The sequence below is a fragment of the Schistocerca serialis genome, chromosome 6 (genome assembly GCF_023864345.2).
Source record: "Schistocerca serialis cubense isolate TAMUIC-IGC-003099 chromosome 6, iqSchSeri2.2, whole genome shotgun sequence".
In the NCBI taxonomy this organism is placed as follows: Eukaryota; Metazoa; Arthropoda; class Insecta; order Orthoptera; family Acrididae; genus Schistocerca; species Schistocerca serialis.
This window is the reverse complement of record NC_064643.1, coordinates 685,432,085-685,459,851: the sequence shown is the minus strand read 5'-3', so window position 1 is coordinate 685,459,851 and position 27,767 is coordinate 685,432,085. Positions and strand designations below refer to the sequence as shown.

At 42.5% G+C, this 27,767-nt stretch overlaps 1 protein-coding gene and 1 pseudogene across 1 annotated transcript in view; both read left to right on the top strand.

Annotated features, from left to right (window-relative positions):
• LOC126483609 (CD109 antigen) overlaps nucleotides 1–27,767 on the top strand; it is an 847,818-nt gene that overhangs the window by 240,534 nt on the left and 579,517 nt on the right. The gene's annotated exons all lie outside the window — the stretch shown is intronic.
• On the top strand, nucleotides 26,418–26,535 carry LOC126485672 (5S ribosomal RNA; annotated as a pseudogene).

Sequence of the window (27,767 nt, the reverse complement as noted above, 5' to 3'; positions counted from 1 at the left end):
AATTCTCTGCTGTTTGTCTGACATTTTATTTCGATAGGCTGATTGTGCCAAAACTATATTCATTATTTAGTGTTGAGTAACAAGTACATTGTTTTTGTTCTATTTATTTCTGTTTATTATGAACTAGTTTTCGGCTTATTAGGCGACCTTTAGGAAATAACTAACCAGCGCCTGGGAGAGACAGTGCTCCTTAGGTAACCAAACCTTATAGGCGAAGATACAATTACTTGCATGAAGTGTTGTGCATAAAACTTCTTTCTTAATGTTGAAATTACACGTTACACAATTGCACAATTGACAATCTTAAACACAACAAATCATTAAACAACACAACATTACAGGTTAAATGGATTTTTTTTCTGAGATACTATTTTAAAAAATCCATTTAACCTGTAATATTGTGTAGTTTAATTATTTATTGTGCTTAACATGCTCTATTGAGTATAGTGCAATTTCAATGTTAAGAAATACGTTTGATGGACAGCACTCTACGGAATAAGCAAAAATCAGTAAACACTGTACTTGTTATTCAACCTTAAACATGGAATTGTTCAACCAAGAACTAACGGAAGAATCCATAAATAATAGATTCATTAAATGATAATGGTGGCCGTCCTCTGCAGCCTTCGGCTTTACCACAGAAAAAGCGGCAGTTCCAGAATTAATAAGTTGCGAAATCCGGAAGATGATTACATTTCCCAGCAAAATGGGATTATATTCTTCTGAAATTAGTTTTCAGTGCTCTTGACTGTTAGTTAATAACCAACATACCTTGCAGTTAATTCATAACGTACTGGGACAGTTTCATTAGCGTACAATCTCAGGGCTCACTTGATTCTGTCTGGTAAGTCGATAGTGTGCAGTGAGGAAATATACGGCATCATTACGCGTCTTTAGGATACACAAAAGTTTACTTGTATCTATTCAACACTCGTCTCCACTGCTGTCCTAGTCACGCATTTTTGGTGCTATTCGCCGTTTTTTTTTTTTTTTCATTTTTATTTTTTAGCTTGAAGATTGTTTATCGACATCAGGATTGTGTTTTTGAGCTTTTTCTTTCCCATTTCCTCCATCACCCAGTAATCGAGCGAGATGGCGCTGTGGTTGGCCCACTGGACTCGCATTCGGGAGGACGTCAGTTCAGATCCCCGTCCGGCTGCGTAGACTCATGTTTCCCGTAATTTCCCTAAACCGCTCCAGCCAAATGTCGGGCTGGTGCCTTTGAAAGGGCGCAGCCGATGCCTTCCCCACCCTTGGAACAGTTAGAGCTTGTACTGCTTCTCTAATGGTGACAAGGTTTTAAATCCAGATCTTGTCGTTCATTCCCCAGTTGCCGCAGGTCTCAAACGAAGTTAGCGTAGACCCATCCGTTCCGGGAACTGTTAGCCGAGCGTGTTCCCGCGACCACTTCACCGCTCCATGTCAGAGCGTTTGCTCGAACATGTTCAGACATGCGCGTCACGTATAGGTACACGGAAAAAAGTATGATTATTTGTTGGTATCGAGTACAGTGTATTAACTGTAAGACGGCAGGGGGAGAGGAGGAAGCAAGCATTGGCAGGCGAGGGGAATAGAGCCGGGGGGGGGGGGGTAGGACAAGGCACGCCTACCACTTGCAGTGCTACTTGCTGCTTACACGAAAGCAGACGAAAGGCTTGGTAGTAAAACTCGCTTTAAATGTTCGTAAACGAAACTGAAATCGTCATGTACATTAAAATCTATATATATATATATATATATATATATATATATATATATATAAATGAATCTATGTATGTTCGTCTACTATGCGCTCAGAAACCATTCATCCGATAATTTTGCGAGCATCGCTACGTAATACTGGTTTCCTTCTAACCGTAGGCCTACCGGTAGGGGTTGTCGGCGACTCCCGAGATGGGCCAGCAACTGCCTCTTCACTCATTTTGATAATGTTTAGTACAACTGCACAATAAAAACAAGCAGAACAGTACAGCGCAAAACAATAACGAAGCAGGCGCCAATGGCTACCTTGTACAACACAGTGAGCTACGTGCCTACCGAAGCCTCCCGACGTTTACCGACTTCTACCGATTCAGGACTAGGGAGAGGTCTGCCATCTAAAAGTTTACACACTGTATTTCGCAGCACTTCATAGCGGGTAGCGCATACTAAAAGTGGAATTTCGCAGCATTTTTAAAAATTGTTATAACGAAAATAAAAAGATTGTATTAAGCAATTTAAAACTTGGGAAAATCGACTCTCTCTCTCTCTCTCTATTGTACGAAGTGTTTAAGAAACGGAAGACAGACAGATTCATCTACATCGATACTCTGCGAATCACATTTAAGTGAATGGCAGAGGGTTTATCGAACCACCTTCACAGTAATTCTCTATTATTCCACTCTCTAAAATCGTGAAGAAAAGGAACACCTACAGGGTGTCCCAAAAAGAATGAACAGATTTTAACTTGTAACAATATTGAGACAAATGCCACTATGTGATTGAAACAGCCCAAGATCTAATCTGCATGGTCTCGAGTTTCAGAAAAAATCCGCTAGATGTCGCTACGAGCGCTGACTTGGAGCGTGCAGCCAGTCTCGCGCAATATGGCGTCCACGCTGCAGAAGGTGCATTGTGTTACTGAATTTAGTCGTACTCAGTGACTGCAGTTCAGAGGGCGTTTCATATTCGATTTCATGCTAAATGTTTCTCCCTTACCTCGTGACACTGATGAATTAAAAACCAGAATATCAGCTGCTGTAGCTTCAGTGACAGAAGACACCTTACGCTGAGTTTGGGATGAATTCGGCTATCGGTTAGATGTCGTCCGTGCAGCCAATGGAGGACATATTGAACATTTATAATGGATTTTTATAAACCTCTGTCTTTTCTGAGTAGTATGCAATTTGTGGTGTTAAGGCCTTCTTCCTTATAAATAATTCTATTTAAAATCAGGTCACTCATTTTGGGACACCCTGCATGTTTTTCTGTGTGCGCTCTGATTTCCCTTATTTTATTATGATGATGGTTTCTTCCTATGTAGGTCGACGTCAACAAAATATTTTCACACACGGAGGAGAAAGTTGGAGATTGAAATTTGGTGAGAAGATTCCGCCGCAACAAAAAAACCTTTGTTTTAATGGTGTCCATCCCAAATTCTATATCATGTCGGAGACACTCTCTCCCCTATTTCGCGAAAATGCAAAATATGCTGCTGCTCTTTGAACTTTCTCGATGTACTCCGTCAGTCCTATCTGGTCAGGATACCACACCGAGCAGCAGTACTCCAAGGGAGGACGGGCAAGCGTAGTGTAGGCAGTCTCTTCAGTAGATCTGTTACATTTCCTAAGTGTTCTGCCAATAAAACACAGCCTTTGGTTTGCCTTCCCCACAACATTTTCTATTTGCTTTTTCCAATTCCAGTTGTTCGTAACTGTAATTCCTAGGCATTTAGTTGAATTTACGGCCTTTAGATTTGACTGATTTGTCGTGTAATCGAAGTTTGATTCCTTTTAGCATTCATTTGGATGACTTCAAACATTTCATTATTTGGGGTCAATTGCCAATTTTCGCACCATACAGATATCTTTTCGAAATCGTTTTGCAATGTGTTTTGATCTTCTGATGTGTTTACTAGACAATAAACGACAGCGAACTCTGGTTTCGCAGATTGGAGGCTACAGAGAGAGCGTCTATACCAGACGCCTATCTTCACGGCTTCATCAGTAAAAGGCTTAAAGCGACAGAAGTAAAAATGGCTCAGGGTAGATACTGTTCTTATTGAAGCTCAGTTACAACTGCTAGAGAACCGCCGCAGTGCAAAACAAGCTCGTGGAGAAACTGAAACGCAGCATCTGGGATGTCTAGAAAGTCAGATTTCAAATATTTAATTATAAATATTAATTAAGTTCAGTTTCTAGCGGGGCAGTTTTTAATTGTCAAACCAAGTTTTTGTTCTTGAAGAAGACTCTCATGAAAAGTTTCACCAAAGTATGAATGAAATCTGTAAATTCTTTTCTTGTTGCTTCATTCCGACCAAGATATTTGGCTCTTTTTTTTATATGTAACGCTTATTCTACGAAGAGGGTCATAAAAAGTACTCATTATCAATCCAGGGGCAACGGCGTCTCTAATATCAGCAGCTTGGCTATATGGATTAGCTATTAAAACTTTACAGTAACTTGCTTATCTTTAAAAATAGGAGTAAGCTCATTTTGTGACCAATTTCTTACGCATTGCATGCTGTTCTAACTTGTATTTTGCAGGAGACCAGTACTAAATAAAAATTAAAGCTTTAATATTTTCCGCGAGCGTACCTATTCGGATAATAGTATTCCAGCGGCTTGTGCCCATCCACATGCACACAAGATTGCAGTCTTTCATTCCGCTGTTGACGGCCTCATATCAACGCCTTTTTCTCCGATTAATTTACAGAATGAAATTGCTATTATAAAATCTATTGGCGATAACAATGGATATGATCAAAATTTAGCTGATCGCATCCTCAACAAGAAAGCCTCAGATAAAAAATTCCACGTTACACATAAGTACACCCATCGCAAACAAAGCGGAATATAGTAAACTAATTTTTATTCCTTTCCTAGGAAATGTATCCTATAGGATAAAAGACTTATTTTCGAGTAAATACAAATGTAAGGTAACCTGATAACAGCCCGAAGGAAAACCGTGTAGGTACAATCAACAGTGTCAATGATCCCTTTTCTGATTCAGTTGTATAAAATGGGCTGTGATAATTGCCCCCTGATACTGCACACGGTGAACAGTAATAAAACCAGTAAACCACAGGGACGGATTCCTGACTGGTAATGGAGGAAAAAAGGTCCTATGAACATGTCTCATAATCCATCGTTGCCAGGGTAGATGGCGCTGACGAAGCCCCATGTGTTCCTTGTGTGTTGAAGGTGTGTGATTGGCGCAGCGTACTGTAAGCAGCAGAATGGTTCATTATTCATATCGGGAACAAGCCGAGATGGTGTTAGAGTACGGCCAAGCACATGGAAACGGTCGAGAGGCAGCACGGCTATACCAAAACAAGTACCCTCACACCCACTAACCACATCACACATTTCAAGACGCCTCCCTGGACGTTCGTCTGTCTGGAAGGACTCATGATCACACAAACGCCCAAAAAAGGCATGAAATGATATTTTATGTGGTTGGTGTCTGAGGGAGTAGTTGTTTTGGTATAGTCTTGCTGCATTTCGATCATTTCCGTCTGTTTGGCCTTACACGAACACCATCTCGACATGTTCCCATTGTGAATGCCGGACTATTCTGCTGCTTACAGTACGCTTGCCTATCACGCAGCTCTCTACACGCAAAGAACGCACGGCACGTGGTCGGAGTAACTGTCACTCGTCACACCCATCTGCCGTGACGTCTCTATTCCTCCATGTCCAGTCAACAATCCGTCCCTGTGATTTGTCGATTTTATTAATGGTCGGAAAACTAACAGGGTGATCAAAGTAAGGTATAAAGAAGGTATAAAGAACATTTACTGGGAGTCAAGGGTGGTAATGTGCACCACTCCACATTTTATGAACATTTTACTCATTATTAATCATTCCTGTAAAGATGTGGGTGAAACCGTAATTTTGTGTAAGGAGATTAAAGAGCGGAAATTAGACTTACGTGATGAAGTGGAAATTTTCTAACACACTATCCATGGGGATGGTAACATGTTGAATGATCAGCTGCAACTTAAGAGTCGACAGTTTCTTGAAGCCGGTACGTCAGACTGGTTAATGTAGGTACTGTTCATTGGTGGCCTCCGTTTAATTCCATGAACATTTTAAAGTCAAGACTTCTACGCTTAGCCCACCTACAGTGGGGATATTTTTTAATGGATTTTACTTGATTTTACTGATGGTCGCACATACAATGTTTCTTGACTTGGGCTTCTTTGCTCAACTTGACGATTCTTTCTAACTATGATGTAAACAAATGCCCTCAGTAGGTCCATGTACTGCTAAAGAACACAATTTCATAGTTTTTGAAACCACTATCAAGTGTTGTTTATAAACTTTTATACCTGCAACTGGTTGGCTGATTTTCTCAAATCATTCAAATCGATTTCTTCTAATTTCCGTTCCGCTTTTCTTTCAGTTGCTTGGTTTAGGACGCTGCACATTCTAATAGGACCAACGTGTCCTTGTAGTATAATCCCTGTACCTTCAGCTGTATTTTCTGATGCTAGTTATGTAAAAGAATCCCTTGTTATTCGTTTGCCTTTTTAGTGAATCTCCTCGAGGCAAATGATCTAATCGAGCTTTTGCGACTAAGCCACCAATTCGTGTTAGCTGACGAGTACGCATTTTACGTTCTTTTAACGTCCAGACACACCAGAAATTCGGTTTTCATTATTTCGCAATCATTCAAAGAATTAAAAAAATTTGAAATGCTGCCACGATCTGCTTATTAAGAGGTATAATCTAGCGTAGCGTAATTCAGACAGTATTCACTCAGTATCTGAGAATGAGAACGCTCAGCGACTTCCATCCAACTTCAAACACAATTTCAAACTTTTTCACGCTTATGCGCTTAGCGTTAAATATTTAACACATCAACTCATTTCGAAGTAACTCACTTGAAACTGTTTTATACATGGGAGTTCGATTCTTTACAGAAAAGGCGTTTACTGGTCTACTATAAGTCTCAAGATGTAGTTATTTTTCGTTCGTTACTGTATCCTTATCCACGTGCTCTGCTTATCGAAGTATTTTTCCTCACAGTGTTTGGTCAGTGTTTCGTTGTCACACTGTTCTATATTCATCTTAATTCTTCGTTTGGCAAAGGGTATTCCAAAATGCTCTTTACAGCTTTGATCGCTTATATTTTCGATATGGGTTTAAACAGAAAGGTTTACAAACGCCTAGACTTGTAGTGGCGGTTTAATAGAATTCAGTGTGCACGCCATCGGAAGCACACGAGGTATCTGAACGCTATTCCAGTCTTCCCACCCACGTCCTCCCAGTCACGTGTGTTGTGCACACTTGCTGCCCTGATCTGATGCGTGCTCACAGTTGCTGCCTGGATCTCGCGCCTCCGTCTGGCAGACAGTGTTGACTCAGAAAGCCCGAAAGACAAGACAAATGTGATGGGGTCAGTTCATGGGTCCTCTGTTGGCAAACCGGCGACCTGGGAAGTGATTCCCTCAACACAGGGCGCGTTAGGAAAACAAGATTTGGAAGGGCAGGCCCACAACTGTCATCATTTTTCACTTACAAATAGATATTTATTTTTAATTAAAAACAAAGTGCATGAACAATACGTACCAGTGAAATATGCTCAGGAATTCACCACTTAAGATTGACCAATGATTAAAATCAATAGCACCATAATTGAATTATTTTTTTTTACTATTTAAAAAATAAATATCAAACTATCTCAGCCCTTAAGACTGTAACTTAACAGTTAATATTTAATGAGAGTTAAATGAAAGATTTCTGTAAAATATATTCCCCAAGCCATCAACAAGACAGTTATGGCATTACGGTAGGCAGACACAAATAGCCTTAACAAACGATCAAAATCGGGGCAAGTGGAACAATAGACAAGTGTTCTTCAAAAATGAAGCAATATTTACACGACAGTAATTACTAAAAATCAGGACTTTAATAATAACCTTCATATTAAGGAAAATTTTGTATGCAAGCCACTGCCTTAGGAAACTTTCACAGTAAGGCACACTAGCAATCAGAATGAAATACGTATAACTGACTCAATTTAAAGCTCACAACAACCAGAAAACATGACCCGCACCGCCCTAGATACAGCATCCGGTACCGCAAACACCGCGGCGTACACCGACAGAGTTCCCGCGCTCGCGGCAAGGCAAGCACAATCACGCGAGGGTCCGAACTTCAGCGACACAATAAACCAAAGCTGTCAACAAGGATAATATAGCCTAAGCAGAAATACGTTAAGCTAAGGTAACCCAAGTCTCTTCTAACGTTACTCGCCAAAAAGGCGCCTTTAGAAGCCAATGCTAAGAAGCCGAAAAATTATTGAGAAGTGCTTTTACACGTTCTCACACAACAAGGCATTCAGAATAAGAAAAATTTACAACACCATTCGCCAATGTAGCTTAGAGATCAAAGCTAACTGTAACCAGAGAAAACCAAATGAACAAATTAAAGTCCGGAATACGTACTTTAGATCTAAGGCCTCACCAATACAGATCCGGCAAAGGGCCGTTAATGCAATCAGTGTCATAATAGATACATTAGCATTACCTCTATAATTGGTGGTATTTAGCATAACCTTTCAGCCACCCAGAAATACGTCAAAGTCTTAAGCTTGCACAATAGGTTAAGCTTGCACAATAGAATCTAAAACAATCAAAACACATATTAACTATCGCCTCTAAAATCACAAAATTTCATTCTAAGAATAACGCATATCTCTGTAAAATAATAAATGAGACGCAACAAATTTTAAAACTATCCCTGAGCACTAATTAATCTTCCAATTTTACGCCTCAACTTAACCCATAAAACCTCAAAACCACACAAGGTAAACTAAATATACACCAACGCACAGTGAGTAAACCGTATGCTAACTCTTCCATCAAATTAAACCGCAAAACATCTGAGAGACCCGTGCAAGTCAGGAACCGAGTGAGCAGACAGGTAAATAATACCGGCGCAGGGCTTGTTTTTCGAAGAGCTGGCCGTCGCCAGGCAGCGTCGTACGCCAGCACTCTGCTCTTAATAACCCCGCCGCGCGCGCAGCACTTGCTTGTCACGTCGCTCGGCAACGTTAAGTCCAGAAAGACTACGCTACAGGCGCACTACCTATCGAGATGCCAGTAGCCTAAATGAGACAAATAAACGAGCCAAAGATTCGAGCCGGCGCGGCTCAGAGAATGCGTCCAGAGCCTTCCTGGATGTCGAGACCCAGTGAGGAGCGCCACCATTCCGCTGCAGCGTGGTGTCAGGTTGCAGTTCAAATGGCTCTGAGCACTATGGGACTCAACTGCTGAGGTCATTAGTCCCCTAGAACTTAGAACTAGTTAAACCTAACTAACCTAAGGACATCACAAACATCCATGCCCGAGGCAGGATTCGAACCTGCGACCGTAGCGGTCTTGCGGTTCCAGATCAGGTTGCAGTTCTTCGATAAACATGTCCAGATAAATAGTCGAGGTTATTGACACCACTTAAAGGGAAAATAATCCCACTACACGGCGACGAAGTAGACCACCCCCACACGTTTACCTCTGCACTGTCGTGCACAATTTCTATGCTAAAGTAGGGGCTCTCGGCGCCGCAGATCCTCACATTGTGTCGTTTTACATTCCGAGACTACAGAAAGAAAACTTCGTCTGTGAACGTCACCCTTTTCAGATAGTCTGAGTCATCGTCGATGCGACTTAGAAACTCTGTTGCAAATGCTTTGTGCTTTGACCTGCCGTCGGGTTGGAGAGCACGAAGCAGCCGCACCATGTAGGCGTGAAGGTTCTCTGTCCTGAGTAGCACCACGGTTGGCGGTCGCTGCAACTGTCGAGACGCCTGACAGAATGATTTCGTAACGCTCCGGATAAATCACCTGTCGACATGTGCATCACCCGTGTTCGGGACGCCCAGTAATCGCCCCTTTCACAACACTTCTGCGATTCCTTGAACGCCGTCTGCCACTGTCTTAGGCACTGAACCCGCATTCGGGTGGGTGACGGTTCAATCCGAGTCTGACCGTCCTGATTCACGTTTTCCGCGATTTCCCTAAATCGCCAGGCAAATACCCGGATGGTTCCTTTGTTACGGTCTATTTCCTTCCCCATCGTTGAATCAGTTCAAGCTTGTGCTCCGTCTCGAATGAACTCGATGTCTCTAATGAACTCGATGTCAACGGGACGTTAAACCCTAATCTTGTTTCCTTCTGATGGTCTGAATGTTCTTTCGCAAGGCGTCCGGAAGTTCGGCCGGACATGAGTGTCGGAATTGGTCTCTTTCAACCATTCCCCACCACAGTACCATCTGCTTGGGGGGGGGGGGGGGGGGCATTTTCGTCAGTAACTGACCTGCATAAGAAAGAAAAAGCTTGAAGTGTGTGAACATTATGCCGCAAACCCTACATTTGTGCCTGCCCCATTTCTGAAATATACTTGATCAAAGTGGTAAAAATCATCTTTGACCATCCTGTATCCGTATATTTCATTTTACCGAAAAGCTTTCTCAGTATAATTAGTAGTTTTTCATGGTTTTCGTTTGTGATCAGAAGTACAGGTTAGTGGGGTCATCTGCTATGGCATTCATGAACGATGCCGGAAGTAGCTGTAGAGGTGAGGACCGGTGAAGGTAGAGTACAATATACCAAACACTATCATAAGATTTTGTTGGATGGAATAGTTAAAACGAAGAGATGGAAAGATGAGCGCAAAATATGGGAAAAAATGGAGCTGTGCATCAGCCATTCGTGGTTCAAAACGCTTGTGATATTTTTGGTTCAATATAAAACAGCTGCAGTTGTCAGTGCATTATATGATCTTTATTTAATTATGTCTGATATCGTATCTGAAATTAGAATCTCGTTGAAATTGATTCTTAAGCTGTTCACTTTGTGCAGAGCCGACGAGAAACGATGACTACCTGTTTTTCAACTCTACAGGCCTGACCACAGTGGGGATGGAAGTAACTGAAAGCTTGCTACCTCACGTGACAGCGTTACAGAACACTGGGCAGTGTACACTGGCACAGACCGGTACTTGAAGCAAATTACGTATTATTTGAGGAAAGCGGCTAACAGCGTAAAGTGGAACCTCATTGTCTAGTATAGCGTTCCAGTGTTGACTGCATGATCATCACACAGGGGCACATGTCTAAGAAAAACACGCGATAAGGCTTAGAAGGAGGTTAGGCACTGTAGTATTCCTATAAACGGAGCGCTGCTACACGCCAGACCTGGGTCAGAATTACTGAGTGACTGACACAACGATGAAGGAAGCGTGGACGGGGCAGCTGTAAATGAGACACCCGTTTTCAAAGTTCTGTATTTCCCAAAGTACTACATGTACAAATATGATTGATGCCAGTGATGAAGCTAACGGACTAATTGGTTCAAATGGCTCTCAGCGCTATGGGACTTAACTTCTGAGGCCATCAGTCCCCTAGAACTTAGAACTACGTAAACCTAACTGACGTAAGGACATCACACACATCCATGCCCGAGGCAGGATTCGAACCTGCGACCGTAGCGGGTCGGCCGGCCTGACTAATTACCTTGTATCTTTTTATACAGGAGATCCACGTGTCGATTCCTCTTGCTAACTAAGTTATCAATCACGTTATCTTGAAATTTCTGATCACCTGTACTTTGTTTAAGTTTTTTTCCTTGGCAGTTGTGCAGAGAGAACTTAACCTATCATTTGTCATTGATTTGCGAAGGCAATTTTTAATTCTTTTAAGGGTGCCTATACTTCTTTCAGAAGAAGCTGTTGTGACAAAATGAATGTAACAATCAATTTGATGTTACAAATATGTTTGAGGCCATTGTCCATTATGGATTTGAGGTGGTCTGCAGGCGGTAAATATATATGTTTGTCAATATAAATGTTTCTTCTGCTGTTTTCCAGTCTTTTGACGAATGACTAAGTCACAAGTCCGTTCAGCTACATTGTTAGGAAATTTGATTTATAACTTACAAACTGATTCTTACCAAGCAACTCTGTAAAACGAATATTCTGAACATCTCCAGGACCTGTCAACCTGGAGTTTCCATCGTTTGATTTTCCCTAACGGCATTTCTTCAATCCCACATCCCTGTGATGTTTTCCCTTGTTGCTTTTGTTTCTAGTATTACTCTTCTCAGGGTCAATTCTTTCTCGTCTTTCCTGCACCTAACATGTCGTCTTTTCCTTACATTGTTAATATTTCTTAAGATAACATCTTATGGGACTGGAGGCCTCACTCAGTAACACTTATTTTACTGTGAAATTTCGTGTTACGCCTTTCAATACACGAGGTCACAGTTTTTTCTGAACTTATATCCTTTAACAAACTGATGGTCCTTTTGATTTAAGCATTGCACATCACCATACTAATATCAGATGCATTCTTGTGTTGATGATCAACATACACAAATATTTCTTCGTAAAGGCAAAACAGGAAACGGTATTGAGTTTTATTTAGCTAAGCAAGCTAGAAGCAGTGTTGCACGGCTCTGCATTCCAATGTTCATCATCTGTGGTGATATTTTGGAAAATGTCTTTCAGCTCACGTTGTTTAAGATATATTGCCTTTACAGCTCGTGAATTGAAATTCCAGCGTGTAGTGCATGTCTGACGCAGTCTAGGTCTTGCTAAAAAATGAATGGAATGCTACAAATCTACACATGACAAGACCAATTGCTTTAACATTTTTATAAAAGTGTAACAGTACTAGATTAAGTTTGTGAACATCATCAGTGCAAAATTATAGCTAGTGAACATTTTCGTATAATAAAATTTTCAACACTTCCACGTTTACCTGCCTTTACTGAGACTCGAAAACACCTTTGCCTCACTATTTCGTCAGTAACTCCCCAAACATCAAGTGCATTCACCACAATTTTTGATAAACCCTGAGCAGTTTCGTCACTAAAAACATTGTGCAATCCAAAAAGTCTTTCTATGGAACTGTCTTCTGAACAAAACTTGAGAATGATACTCATTTGTGACTAAAAGAAATATCCAGCATTTCACCTGCATGCACTTCAACAAACTCAAATCGACTTTAATGTTTATTTTATGTGGTCATTAACAGCAAATGTCTTAAGAAATTGAATATCCAGACCTGAATCAGCAATTGGAAAACTCTTGATTCTGAAAATGCTTTCTTGAATTTTAGTGATTCTCGGCTTTACTGTCGCAATTTTTTGCCTCACATACTCCACAAGAAGCTGACGCACGGTCTTCTTAAATCCCAGACCTCTCAGACAAAAAGGCATGTGTAACAATACAATTTATTTATTAAAGATAAACCTATAGGTCAAGGATACCTTTTATAGCAAGAAAACTGAAATTTTCTGATTTGTTCACATCAATTATTTTAATGTCTAAGTGTTGTCTGAATCCCATATCTTTATAAGCGCACTTTGTTTCAAAGTAATCTTGAAAATGGTTCTGTCATCTAACCCGGGAAAGAAAGACGCAGTGTTCGCTCTCCATCTAACAACACTTCCTTTAGATTCCCTAAATTTACAACACACGTAACCACTATAATGAGCAGAAGGACTGCCCTTGTAGTGACTTCCCTACTGACAATCACTCTAGAAGCTACGAAAGAAAAATAAACACAGACACCTCTACTATAACCATGCTTGACGTGGAGAGGGTTTTTCGTAACAATATGCAGCTTGGTAGCGGCTATGAGTAGTACTGTTCAAGCTACAAACAAGAGTGACTTGCGAGCTCGCTATCACATGTGGTTAACCCTCTAAATACCGCGTGCGTCACTCTCTGTGTGTATTTATTCCTGCCACGTCCAAAAATCTGAAGAATATTGCCTTCGGCCACCTTTTCATTTTTCTTGAAGTCGAATAAAGCGGACACTTTTGGTCAACTGTATCCACGTCCCCCGTTATTGGGGTAGGCTTTCCTGTTTCTGTGTCTATTGCCTCGCAGCCATGCACTGTGGATAACAGGATGACACATTTTTTCTTCTTTGGTATATAGGATACCAGGGTGCAATCGTGCTGGAATCCAAATAGCAAAGAGCCTCTTCTCGGGATCCCAGATCCAGAAAGTCTGAGGGGATATATTTTTTACTCCTTTTCATTGTACGAAGAAATGTTACACCGTGCTTCAGAAGAAACTGCGCATCTGGATAGCTAGTGTAGTAGTTGTCGGTGGTCACATTTCTTTGAGGACCTAAGGTGACCTGAACCAATCGCTTGGGTATGTCGAACGGTTTGTTTTGTGTAAATGAAGGGCCTTCCCTTTGTTTGCCGCAGTATGTCCCAAAGCCTTGCACATAAAATGTTCTACTGTCGGACAAGGCATGCAATTTCAGAACGTACTTCGCCGGCTTGTCAGGCATGCATTTGATAAACCTACACCGACCTCGGAAAGGGAAGCAGCATTTCATCAATGGTCACTAATTCTGGTAGGGAATAATTGTCTTTTTCAGTTACTTTCAGAGTCCCTGTATACCTCTATAGCCCGCATCTCGTGGTCGTGCGGTAGCGTTCTCGCTTCCCACGCCCGGGTTCCCGGGTTCGATTCCCGGCGGGGTCAGGGATTTTCTCTGCCTCGTGATGGCTGGGTGTTGTGTGATGTCCTTAGGTTAGTCAGGTTTAAGTAGTTCTAAGTTCTAGGGGACTGATGACCATAGATGTTAAGTCCCATAGTGCTCAGAGCCATTTTTTTTATACCTCTATAGTGGCTGCTAATTTGTCATACTTTTCTCGCAGTCCCCTGGTCGCTCTCTCATCAAACCTGATTCTTCTCGGTAGGAACATAAATTTGCTATAGAAAAACGCAGCGCGGTAAGACGACATTCCTGTACCATTACGAGACCAAGCTCTTCGGACATTGTTGCGGCTATTGTGTTGAAAGCACCATGAATAGAACTCCTTAAAGAGCTTTTATTTCCGAAGAAGTAAACCTAGAATCTCTTTCCTTCGTGTACATCTCCCTTCTGAAATATATAGCTGTATGTAACCAACAATTTTGCCAATCATATTTATAGGAATGAATCTCATAAACGCGTCGAATTCCGAAGAAATATTTCTATCCTTGTGGGTCGGGCCTGGCAATACTTTTATAATGTTTTTTTTTTTTTTTTTATATGGTTTATTCGACAGAGATAGGAATTGCTTATCCAGGGTGTATCCCCATCTTTCCGACGTAAAAATGGTAATCATGGGATCGAATATCATCTAAGGGGTTGGAATGTTCGGATTGTTCTGAGGCGCATGCGGTAATCCACGTTCACATTTTCTTGCTCCCTTTCACTTTAATCGGTGAAATCGCATGGATTTCGTCTCAGCCGTCACTCTGCCCACGAAGTAATTGAGGTATGACTTCATCAGCCGGCCACTGTGGCCGAGCGGTTCTAGGCGCTTCAGTCCGGAAACGCGCTGCTGCTACACACATCAAAAACTATTGAAGAAAAAAATGTGGCGCATTGGTTTCTGGGCAACCCTCGTAGTTTCAGCGGAATTTTTACGATATACTTTTTTTTTGTAAATGCATTTGTAAAACAAGGTAAAATGTTTGCAGATCTTATCGTTTACCTACGGTTACAATGTCTCTAATTCTTTATCTTCTTTCTTCTCAATTTCTGCACAGCTTAAAAGAATATTCTCCTCTTCCAATAACGACTGAATTTCCTGATTTACTTGAAGAAATGTGGCAACTAACCACTTCTTATAGAACTTTATTTATGCCATCTTCAGTTGACGTAGTACGTTACATATATGCACCCAAATGCGAAAAAGAACTACAAGTTACAGAATAAAAATTAGTGCACCTAATCGTTAACTAAGGGTAAATATACAATTCAGGATAAATGGTAGCTAAAAGGATTGTATTATTTTGAACAGGTAAACTGCAGCGCTCAGAATGTAATATTGTGTACTGACGAAGATATTAACTTACTAACGCCAAGTGAAGATGGATGAAATCCCGAAACGCACCGTGAATTTAATGACTTAATATGAAAACGGCTAGTTGCTGTATTTCTTCATGGATAAATTAGCGATTTACCTGAATCCTGGTTTTGTGTTGTTGATTCATTTTTCTTCTTTTTTTTTTGTATGTAGTGCGCTACACATTTTGGAAGCTTTTCTTCTTCCGTGCTTTTGGCATGTCCATACCGCTTGTAGTTGCTTCTGTTGAGTAAAGGCAGTATTTTAATTTTAAACATACATCCTGTCTCCGATCTCTTCGCTTTTTTAAAACTTCTATTATCACTGCCGAACTTCTGAAGCTTGTCCAGGCTTGTGAACCACATTTATTAATGCCATTTTTTAAATATGTGTGATGTCCTTAGGTTTAAGTAGTTCTAAGTCTAGGGGATTGATGACCTCAGCAATTAAGTCCCATAGTGCTCAGAGCCATTTGAACCATTTAAAGAGACTCCTTACACTACGCTTTTCCGCCTCTTCTGGAGTTTTGCTCTGCGGTGTGGGATCCGCCATGAGATACGATTGACGGAGGGCTTCGAAAAAGATCAAAGGGCAGCTCGTTTTGAATTATCGCGAAACAGGGAGTGTGTGTATCACGGATGTGATACAAAATTGGGGTTGCTTTCATTACATCAAAGGCGCTTTCCGCTGCGGAAGGACCTCCTTCGAAATTTCAGTCACCAACTTTCTCCTCGTGTATGGAAATATTTTGATGGCGCCCTCTTACATAGGGATGAATGATTATCTTAATTAAATACGAGAAATTTGAGCTCGCACGGAAAGACGGAAGTGTTCGTTTTTCCCGCGCGCTGCTCGAGAGTGAAACGATAGAAAAGTAGCTTGAAGGTGGTTCAATGAACCCTCTACGAGGCACTTAATTGTGAATTGCAGAGTAATCATTGTGCGTGTAGATATAGATTAAATGTGCAACCTTGCAACTCTTGACGAACGCAGAGACGTATGTATCCGTATTAATCAGGCGGGAGGGAACACTCAAGGCAACTAGCCGTGTTTAGCTTAAAGAATACTTCATGCAGCCGGTACCGCGCTGCATGTTGTTCGACCAGTTTACGGGTCAGCATGGTTCAAGACACATGTACTCATCGGGTCTCAGCAATATGTAACACTTTACAATAGAAACGTTCGTGTAAGACAAGCACTTACGACCCTTCAGCTGCTTGTGTTGCCGCTTTGGTTTGTGAAACCTTTATCATTTCAACGTGAGATTGCTGGATCCTGACAAGTGTCATGTTACTGTCTCACACCATTGTTACTGCCCGTGTTTGGAATTGATTTTCGGTTATAGAGTTATACATGGTCCCGCTCCTACTAGTCAGTTTTTTTTTTTTTTGTCTGATGTTTCGAAAGATTTTTTTTTTTTCAATTTCGTTTTTGTAGTGCGCCGGTGGACTCGACTCGCTCCAGAAAGTAAGGCAGCTGGTAGATACAACTTACAGTGTCGGTGTCAACAGACAGAGAACGAGCGAGGTGGCCGTGGTTAGCGCACTGGACTCGCATTCGGGAGGACGACGGTTCAAACCCGCGTGCAGCCGTCCTGTTTTAGGTTTTCCTTGATTTCCCGACATCAATAGAAGCAAATGCCGGGATGGCTCCTTTGAAATGGCACGGCCGACTTCTTTCCCCATCCTTCCCTTACCCGATGGGACCGATGATCTCGCTGATGGTCCCCTCCCCTGAATCAGACAACCAACCAAAATGAGAGACGTACGCAGGTGATCTTGTCAGAACTACCAAATCTGTCTTCCCCGCCATAAAATTTATCTCTCTGCAATTTTTATATGCAGATTTAGCAGATTTATAATTACACCCTCATGACTCATAAACGGAATTGAAAATGTTTTGAGAAACCTCCAGGAAAAAGGTACTCGCGAAAAACTCTTTACTCCTACAACGCTGCGTGGAGAGGGCAGCTTTCCGTGACGGGGTAGGGTAGCGGCAGACGCAGACCCGGCTGTGCTGTGGCTCGCGCCCGCCTCAGCGCAAACTTCACCCCGTGGCAGCACCTGTTGCCAGGAGAGCAGTCACCTGTTAGGACTCGGGCAGTGCGCAGGTCCGCGGTGAGCGGCCGCAGGCAGCACCCTTGGAGAAGGCGGCGGCGGCAGCGGCTGCGTACAACGACTGAACTTTCCCGCGCGCGCCAAACTGCTTCGGCTCGGCCGGCAAACTGGGACGCGCCAGTTCACCTCGTCCTGCAGCCAGCCAGCCAGCCAGCCAGCGGGCAGCGGTCACATGGAGTGTTCGGGCAGCAAAACAAAGTCGAGGGACCGCAACATCATACCACGGCGCGCAGGTGCGGTGGGGTGGGTGGAAGATGTGGCAGAGTTGGTCAATAGCTGCCTCGGCCTCCGTCCCGATATAACTTGACGTCATTCCCGCTTTTAACGTGCCAAAGGCATTTCTGATATTAATAATTTCATTTATTTCATTTATTTATCGTATGATGATACAGAGCTTGGATCAAATACATAATTTTAAGAGTATACAGTGTAAGAAATAACAAGCAAAAAGCCGGCCGCAGTGGCTGAGCGGTTCTAGGCGCTACGGCCTGGAACCGCGAGACCGCTAAGGTTGCAGGTTCGAATCCTGCCTCGAGCAAGGATGTGTGTGATGTCCATAGGTTAGTTAGGTTTAAGTAGTTCTAAGTTCTAGGGGGCTGATAACCTCAGCAGTTAAGTCCCATAGTGCTCAGAGCCATTTGAACCATTTTTTGAACAAGCAAAATACAGGTACACGTACCTCGGAATAACACTCGATAGGTCCCTAATTTTCCGACATCATCTCCCCAACATGACCCACGCGGATTTAGCCGAGCGGTCTAGGGCGCTGCAGTCATGGACTGTGCGGCTGGTCCTGGCGGAGGCTCGAGTCCTCCCTCAGGCATGGGTGTGTGTGTTTGTCCTTAGGATAACTTAGGTTAAGTAGTGTGTAAGCTTAGCGACTGAGGACCTTAGCAGTTGAGTCCCATAAGATTTCACACACACATTCCCCAACGTGGCCACAAAAGTGAAGACCCGTTCCATGCGAGTTCCAGGTTTTACACTCCCCAGACGCCAGTGGAGAACCATCAACCGCGATGCGACCCGTAACAATATCATTCAGAAGCTTGCTGGTACCTCCTGGGATTGCAGCGCTCAAACCCTAAGATCAACTGCTTTGGCTTTTCAACCAGATGACCGTTGAACATTGACGATTCTTCCCACTGACTTCTCCATACTTCGTTGGTGTTCAAGTCGGAGGCTTCAAGATGTGGCGCAGTTCGCCAAGGTGGTTTTCTTGACTTCAGACGCTGATGTTCTGCTATTAATATATCGCTGTGTACGGGTAGCTGAGGGTTCTTCTGAAGATCTTCAGGATAGCATCTGATCTTCGTAGAGCTGGAGGTTCGAGGTTACTTAGAACTGGTAGCCATGCAGTTTGAGTGCTACGTATGCAGCCTGTGATAAGTCGCATTGTCTGGTTGAGCACTGTTCATCCTAGTTGGACAACAGTATTAATTTCGAATCACGTTTTTCAGATATCCGGTGACGCCTGTGGGCTGAGGATGACACGGCGGCCGGTCGGTACCGTTGGGCCTTCATGGCACGGTGTCTTACCGACCCGCCTGTTCAGAAAGGCCTAATACGAGAGAGAACTGGCGAACAGTTGGAAAGCGCTGTCAGGCGGTGCACTGTCTTGTTGAAACGCCTCGTCTCCTACCTTCCAGACTTCACAGAAGCATTAAAGCTGTGAGGACGGGGCGTGAGTCGTGCTTGGGTAGCTTAGCTGGTAGAGCACTTGCCCGCTAAAGGCAAAGGTCCCGAGTTCGAGTCTCGGTCCGGCACACAGTTTTAATCTGCCAGGAAGTTTGATATCAAGATATTTCAAAATCGCTTTGACGTCGATATAGAAGCGTTACCCGCCGAACTTCAGTTTAAAATTATTGATTTGCAATGTAGAGACTTTTTTAAAGAAAAACATTCAAAGTCAACATTACTGGAATTTTATAAGTGTCTTCCATCCACACAGTTTCCAAATTTACATAAATTTTCCCGTGGCTTTTTTTCTGCTTTTGGCACTACTTATTTGTGTGAAAAAACATTTTCCAAAATGAAACATGCAAAAAGTATTTACAGATCAAAATTAAGTGATGAGCATTTGAAGTCGCTGATGATTATCTCTACCAGTAAACTTGATCCACAACTGGAGGTAATTATGAAAGGAAAGTTACAGCTACATAAAAGTCACTAATTATCACTAAGATGTTAAATTTCTTTACGTGAATACTCTAACACTGTGAGTTTTCGAGATATAAATTAATTACAGTTATTTTTATACATCAGTTTAACTAAAATATCCAATATCATTATGTACACCAGGTATTGTATTTTCTTTAAATTGCCTTTAAATAAAAATATTTTATACAATTTACTTGCTATGTGTATTTTACAACGTAATCAAAAAAAAAGTGAAACCTCGCTTAAGAAGCATCTTCTATAATGATAGGCTAGTCGCCGAAGTGGCGTCCATTTGAAAGACTTGCACCAGACTCGTGAGTAGAATAAAATACAAAGAATTTTTGTACTTAACATGTTTTCGCCAAACTAGTCTGTTAACTGTTTCGTTCTCTTTTTTTTTTTTTTTTTTTTTCCACTATCGCACGGAGAATGGCCTGTCTCTTTATTGTGAATAGCCACGAGTTTGACCATGACCTTCCGCTTTGTAAAAATAGAGCTCCGACAATGTCCCGGTGTATTGGTCGCGATAGGCCTCGAAACTCAATTGTTGGCATATAGGTACCATCTCAAATATTTGGCGGGCCGGATACCGGGGATGTCCGGCCAGCTAACGAGCGCCGGTTTGCCGGCCCTCGCGGGCCGGTTTCGGCCCGCGGGCCGTAGTTTGGAGACACCTGTATTAGACGATAAACGACAGCGTCATCCGCGGGCAACCTAAGACTGCTACTCACATTCTCTCCTGAATCGTTTATATAGATAAGGAACAGCAAAGGGCCTGTAACACTACCTTGGGGAACGCCAGAAATCACTTCTGTTTTACTCGATGACTTTCCGTCAGTTACTACGAACTGTGACCCCTCTGACAGGAAATCACAAATCCAGTCACATAATTCAGACGATATTCCATAAGCACGGAATTTCTCTGCAAGTCGCTTGTGTGGTACAGTGTCAAAAGCCTTCCGGAAATCCAAAAATACATAATCCACTTGAAATTTCTTGTCAATAGCACTCAACACTTCGTGCGAGTAAAGAGCTTGTTATGTTTCACAAGAACGATGCTTTCTAAATCCGTGTTGACTGTGTGTCAATAGACCGTTCTCCTCGAGGTAATTCATAATGTTTGAACACAATATATGTTCCAAAATTTTGTTGCATGTCCACGTTACTGATACGGGCCTGTAGTTTATTGGATTACTCTTACTATCTTTCTTGAATATTGGTGTGACCTGTGCAACTTTCCATTCTTTGGGTACGTATCTTTCGTCGAGCGAGCGGCTGCATATGATTAAGTGTAGACCTATTGTATCACAGGGTGTGTACGACCCAGAACAACCGGGAGATCCGGGAAAAACCCGGGAATTTTGTCATCTGGGGGGAAAACCGGGAAAAACCCGGGAATTTTTTAGAATTCCGGGAATTTTTGTTTTAGTTTTCAGTTAAATTTTTGTGATATTGACTGGTAATAACCAATACTCTAACAAAGTGTATTACTGTATCACGCTTCTGCAGAAAAATACTGCAGCAACAAAACGTGAACGAGAAAAAAAAAAAAAAAAAGAAAATAAAACTTAAGTCGCGAAGGAAATACGCCATATTCAACAATAAAACATAGTGCCCATACAAGCATTTGCCAACAACGAAGTGTGTCAAAGGCTTTGGGAAGACCATGCAATGCTTCCCAACAAGAAATTGCCTCCGATGAACGTGACGTGACAGCTGTTTACATTAGATTCGTTTGAGCAGTTGCCGGCGGGCTCTTGTGCATGCGCACTTGAGTCGCGTATGAGTAGTACTTTCTCCCGCTTCTGGCTACTGACGTGTGGGTGGGCGCCACTATCTAATATTGCCCCGGTTCGGAAATATCGGAGATCCGGGGCTGATCCACAGAGCAGTCTGAGTTGTAGTGGGGAGTCTCCACGTGACCCGTGTTTACGTTTAGTGATATTGCTGTTTCCTCTTCATTTATTGCTCTCACATTAAATGGAAACAAACCGGATTTCTGTGGCCGGGAGGTATCAAATGAATTAAAATACGTTCGCATAATTACGGAAGTCTAAAATGTGTTATTAGTTTCAGGCTTTATTTCCACCTTTCTGACAGTCAAGCATTAATCAGCTTGCAGGACAGTGAAGTTATTTTTGTCGGTTTGCTAAAGAGATTTGGCTTTTATTAATCTTTTCCGCTGAGGCACTCAATTTATTTGAAACGAGGTGTTTAATTTCACATGGTTGGCTAGTTTCAACTGTTCGCTGCATTTCAAGTGCACGTTTTCCATCTTCTAGCTCGTATGGCATTATGCCATAATAAACAATCAAACATGAGATAATACAGTACTGGTAGTCCAAGAAAATTTACATCCAGATCTGGACATACGAATGTACATTTTAAGCCGAATTATGCATTTCTGTATGGTTCACGAAATTCCGATGCTCTTGAAGAATCATCTGATGCCTTGTTTCTTTTATGACATAATGCAAGATCTTTTAATGTTTTTCACGTACGTACATGCGGGCTTCCTGCATCATCGTAACTGCGCAAGCGCATTTAAGCCTGCTATCTGGCGCTCTCTGGCAACTGCTGAAGCGAACCAATTTCTAACAGGTCACGTGTAAATATTTCGTATGGTGGTTTAAAAAGCGTTACTTTCAAGATGAACTATGTGCGAGAATATACGATGAATTTCTTAAACCACAGAGCGTTTGACTCTCATTTAAAAATCAACTCTTTCAGGACGACCATCTAGAAGAATTTAGAGCCCAGAAGATCAGACATTTACGTCGTTATTAAAAAATTTACTGGCACATTTGTGTGATGTATCTTAAAGTGTAAAACGCGCAAAAAAGATCATTATATGTGGAAGCTTAGCTTCTCCTGCAACTTATTAATCTTCGGGACCAATATTATATGCGAAAGCTTTGTTTTCTTTTTTTTTTGTAGCAACACTATGTATATTAATTTAAACCATTAAGTTTTCTTATTTGTGTGTTCGCGCTACTGAAGAGTGATATTGCTATTGGCTGAGTACATCACGTGTCCTATGCTGTCATCAGCTGGCGAGATCACGTGACATGAGCTATGACTGGCTTACAAAACCGCGTCGCAATCTCGATTTCTATGCTTCGGAAAGTAACATGCGGTATTTGGTGGAATTCGAGTTTATACCTTTGTAACACGAAAATATGCAGCGTACATGTTACTGTAAAGATCTTTCCAAAACGTGATTTTCCCCCCTGAGTTTCGTTTTCTAAAGTGCCGGGAAATTCTACGTCGGTGTATAAAACCACAAACATTTAAAGAATTGATAACTTTTACAGTACCGAGGAAAAGCATACTGTCACTTAACACGGAAAAAGTGTATTTTCACCCGGGAGAAAGTGTATTTTCAACCGGGGAAAACCCTGTTATCAGCATACCCTGAAAGGAACTTGATTGGAATACAGTCAGGACCAGAAGACTTGCTTTTATTAAGTGGTTCACTACTCTGAGGATATCTGCCTCTACGTTACTCCTGTTGGCAGCTGTTCTTGATTCGACTTTCGGAATATTTATTTGTCTTCTTTAGTGAAGTAATTTCGGAAGGCTGTGTTTAGTAACTCTGCTTTGGCAGCACTGTCTTCGATAGTATCTCCATTGCTATCGCGCTGAAAAGCCATTAATTGTATCTTGTCGCTCGCATACTTCACATACGACCAGAATATCTTTGGACTTCCTGCCAGATTTCGAGACAAATTCCGCGCTAAATTTGGAGCTTCTATTAAAGATCGCCAATCTTGGAGATTTTGCGTTTGTTTAAATTTGGCAATGATTTTTTGTTTCTGCAAGAGTGTTTTGACTCATTTTGTGTACCATGGGGGATCAGCTCCGTCGTTTGTTAATTTATTTGGTAAAAATCTCTCAATTGCTGCCGATACCATTTCTTTGAATTCAAATGTTCATCTAATATCCTCCTTCCAAGACACCGTCCGTTCCGTTCAACTGCTTTTCCAAGTCTTTTGCTGTTTGTGACAATTACAATGTCGTCGGCAAGTCTCAAAGTTTTTTTATTTCTTCTCCATGGATTTTAATTCCTACTTCAAATTTTTCTTTTGTTTCCTACTATGCTTGCTCAATATACAGATCGAATAACATCGGTGATAGGCTACAACCCTGTCTCACTTCCTTCCCAACCACTACTTCCCTTTTTTGTCCCTCGACTCTTATAACTGCCGTCTGATTTCTGTACAAATTGTAAATAGCCTTTCGCGTCGTGTATTTTGCCCCAGCCACCTTCAGAACTCGAAAGACAGACTTCCATTCAACATTAGGGGAAGGCGTTTCGGTCTACAAATGCTAGAAACGTAGGCTTGCTTTTCGGTAATCTCCCTTCTGAGATAAGTCGTAGTCTCACGCGTATTGCTCAAGTTTTTCCAAGCTGATAGTTCGGTAATTTTCACACCTGTCAGCACCTGCTTTCATTGTAATTGGAATTATTATGCTTCATAAATAACCTGGCGTAATAACGAACATTTTTAACGACGCAGTGTATAACGAATTTTCATATATGGACAGACTAGGCACCATAGAAGAAACGAAAGCACGCTTTAATCACGAAAAGAAACAAAAGCACTTTAAAACAATCAGAACCAGTGCAATATGCGTTTGTAGGGGGACATATCGTGCAACGTTATGTCGACCTTCATCCGCCAGCAGTGTATTTACGTCGCAGCTGGGACAGGACGGCGTGGCACCCGACTATGGGCGTAGGGGGCGTGCCCGGTGGGGGTCGACTCTTAGGGAACAGTCAGACAGGCAGGCCGTCACCCAATGAGCGTGGATTACTGGGCGCGACTTCACAGATTTTAGTACGGGCGCAAATTTCGCTGGACGCAGTTTTCATTCGTGCTACTCGGCTCCTTTTTATTTGCTCGTTCGCTCGTCCTTCCTGTGAACTCGGAAACCGTTGTTGGCAGCACGTCTTCTGTGGTCGGTCAGTCATTGGTGGGGCTTATTTTCCTTGCCGCGAGTCCGCAGAGGAGCAGCTAGAAAGTAGTCTGTGTTAAAGATAGGTTCCAGTTTTCCAACTTAGTGCTGCTTCCGAAAGTCATACTTTCTCCATATTGATTTATTCCCGAAAAAGCTAGGTCAAGCCAGAGAATTGATATTTCTAAAAATATAATGTTCTTACGGGGAGGGGGGGGGGGGCGACATAACACAACACGCATCGATGTGTGTCCTCCCTCCCTCTCCCTTCTCCCAACTGAATATGCCCCTTCCGGTGCGGAAGTTATCTGGATGGAAGAACAAAGTTGTAAACCGCTAGAATGTCATATGAAACTGCTGCATGTAAAGAGAATGCCCATAGTCGCTTTCACACATCTTTACGTTGAGCTGTTTGTACTTTGAGCTCTGGTGCTGTAACTCACGAAAATATGTGAAAGACACTTGTTGGTAGTGTGGAACAGGTCGATAGTAATTCTAAAAGTTTTCTTTTTATAGGTGCCGAACGCAGTGTGCGGACGTATGGGGAACGTTAAGAAGTTAACGTTTGTTTTATTAGTGTCACAACAAACTTTACCTCAGATAGTTTTATCTTTGAGACAACAGTTGTATTCGACATTTTTTTTCTTTGATTGTGACTGTGGCGCCATTTTATTGGTTGCATGTTATTGTCAGTATTCCGACGAGTCAGCGAAGGTTTCTAATGCGATTAACAACGTTATCTCTTTCTTAGCCACAACGCACGACAAATATGGGGTGCAACCTTTCGATTTCGTTTGTGATATCTAGTGAGTGAGATCGCGGGTCACCGGACTCGCCTTAGGGAGGACGGAGGTTTAAATGGCTGGCAGGTCGTACAGTTTCAGTTTTTCTGTGGTTTTCCCAAATCGCGTAAGACAATTACGTCTTTGTAACATGAATAAAAAAAAACCGTAGCGCTGAATGGCCTACGGTGGATCATACTGTTAACCTTTAGCTGTCGCGTCGGAAGACCTTGGCCGATTAGTGTAGGACCTGCGTCAGGCCTTGTTAGCGCCGTGGTTCAGCTAGCAGGGAGGTGGGCCAGTCGTGTTCTGGGCCGCTATACCATGTACGCATGTGGACGCGTCTCATTGCCGGCGAGGGTGATTTGCGGCCTATGCTGTATCTGAGCACGGTTTCCAGGTTCAAAGCAGTTGCCATTTGACAGTGCTCTCGCCAGCAATTCAACAGTCGGAGCCTGACGGGGATTGTCGGCGCCCTCTGTGTTGCCAACTTATGCTGCGCAAAGCGTTGTGGCCGGCCAGTTGCAGTAATAGAAGTACCATTCCGCACGCCTAACGATGTGCGGTAATAATGGCCAAAAGAGGATAGGAGTGGTGACTACAGATCCTGAATTTCAGAATATTTACTTGAGTTTTGTGTGAGATACAGTTTTAAACGTGGTACTTGATCAGAGTTAAATATTGACACAATCGCAGTAAAAAGCCGTTTTCGAAGCTTAAACGTGTCAAACACAATGCAATACGTTACGATAGAAAGATCAGTTACGGAGCTAGATATTTTGGTAATCATCTAAAAAATAATAATATATTTCAGTAAGCCCAATAGTTTTCGAGAGCCAACGGCCTTGCCGCAGTGGTAACACCGGTTCCCGTCAGGTCACCGAAGTTAAGCGCTGTCGGGTTGGGCTAGCGCTTGGATGGGTGACCATCCGGTCTGCCGAGCGCTGTTGGCAAGCAGTGTGCACTCACCCTTGTAAGACAAACTGAGGAGCTACTTGATTGAGAAATAGCGGCTCCGGTCTAGGAAACTGACACACGGCCGGGGGAGCGGTGTGCTGACATGCCCCTCCGTCTCCGCATCCGGTGACGCCTGTGGGCTGAGGATGACACGGCGGCCGGTCGGTACCGTTGGGCCTTCATGGCCTGTTCGGGAGTAGTTTAGTTTAATAGTTTTTGAGATATAAATTGAACGCGGGATCTTTTCCTGATCACAGAAATTTATTTGTAGGAAACTGTACTGGATACTGCCGAGCGGTGTGTTGCAAATTTTAAATAACCATATATTTAAAAAAAATTGGCAAGTACGACATGAGCAACAGAGAGGCATGAGGATTAATTTAGAGAGATGCGCTTCAGTTGTACTAGTATTAGTTCAAACCGGTCGTGGTTGAAGCGTATCTGTGTAAATTGGTTACCGTTGTGTATGCCTGGTGGGCACGGTGTCTTACCGACCCGCCTGTTCAGAAAGGCCTAATACGAGAGAGAACTGGCGAACAGTTGGAAAGCGCTGTCAGGCGGTGCACTGTCTTGTTGAAACGCTGTCCGTGGTTGCCAAGCCCTGCAACTGAGAGGCAAGCGGCGTTACCAGGTTCCCAAACGACCGAGAGGCTTGCCGAAAAAACAGCTCACTCCAACGCGCTGTTACGATTTGACAGGTTCTGCGCTGTTTCGCGGACGAGAAAATTTCACCCGATTTTTTTACGGGAAAATTCCGCCCGTTTCAAAAAATGAACGAAAATCTGCCCCTGATTAGAATCAAGAACCGATTTTAGATACTCATACAGACAGTATATGGAGACCTATACCGTACGTCAGTTACAGATATTTCAATGATATTTGTAGAATATAAAGACTGCAAAATTATTTTGTATTGCCGCAGTGAGCGGAGTGCTGTGGCGGCTGCCTACAGACGCTACTTCTCGCGACAGACTCAAATGCCAACTAATTTAAATCAGAGCATAGCGAACTCCCTGCAGCAAACATTTCTGATTTTCCTCTGTCGGATGAAAGTGCGTGAACGTAGTGTGCTCTCCTCAGGAATTAAACGAATGGGATGACGTGCAACTGATTTTTATTTCGCTGATGTTCGTTTTCAAACAAACCCAATTTATTTTGATTGTTATTAATTTTTAGTTCCTATTGAAGCTATTTCGTTTTTAGTTTCATGAGGCCTTTTGTCGTATGC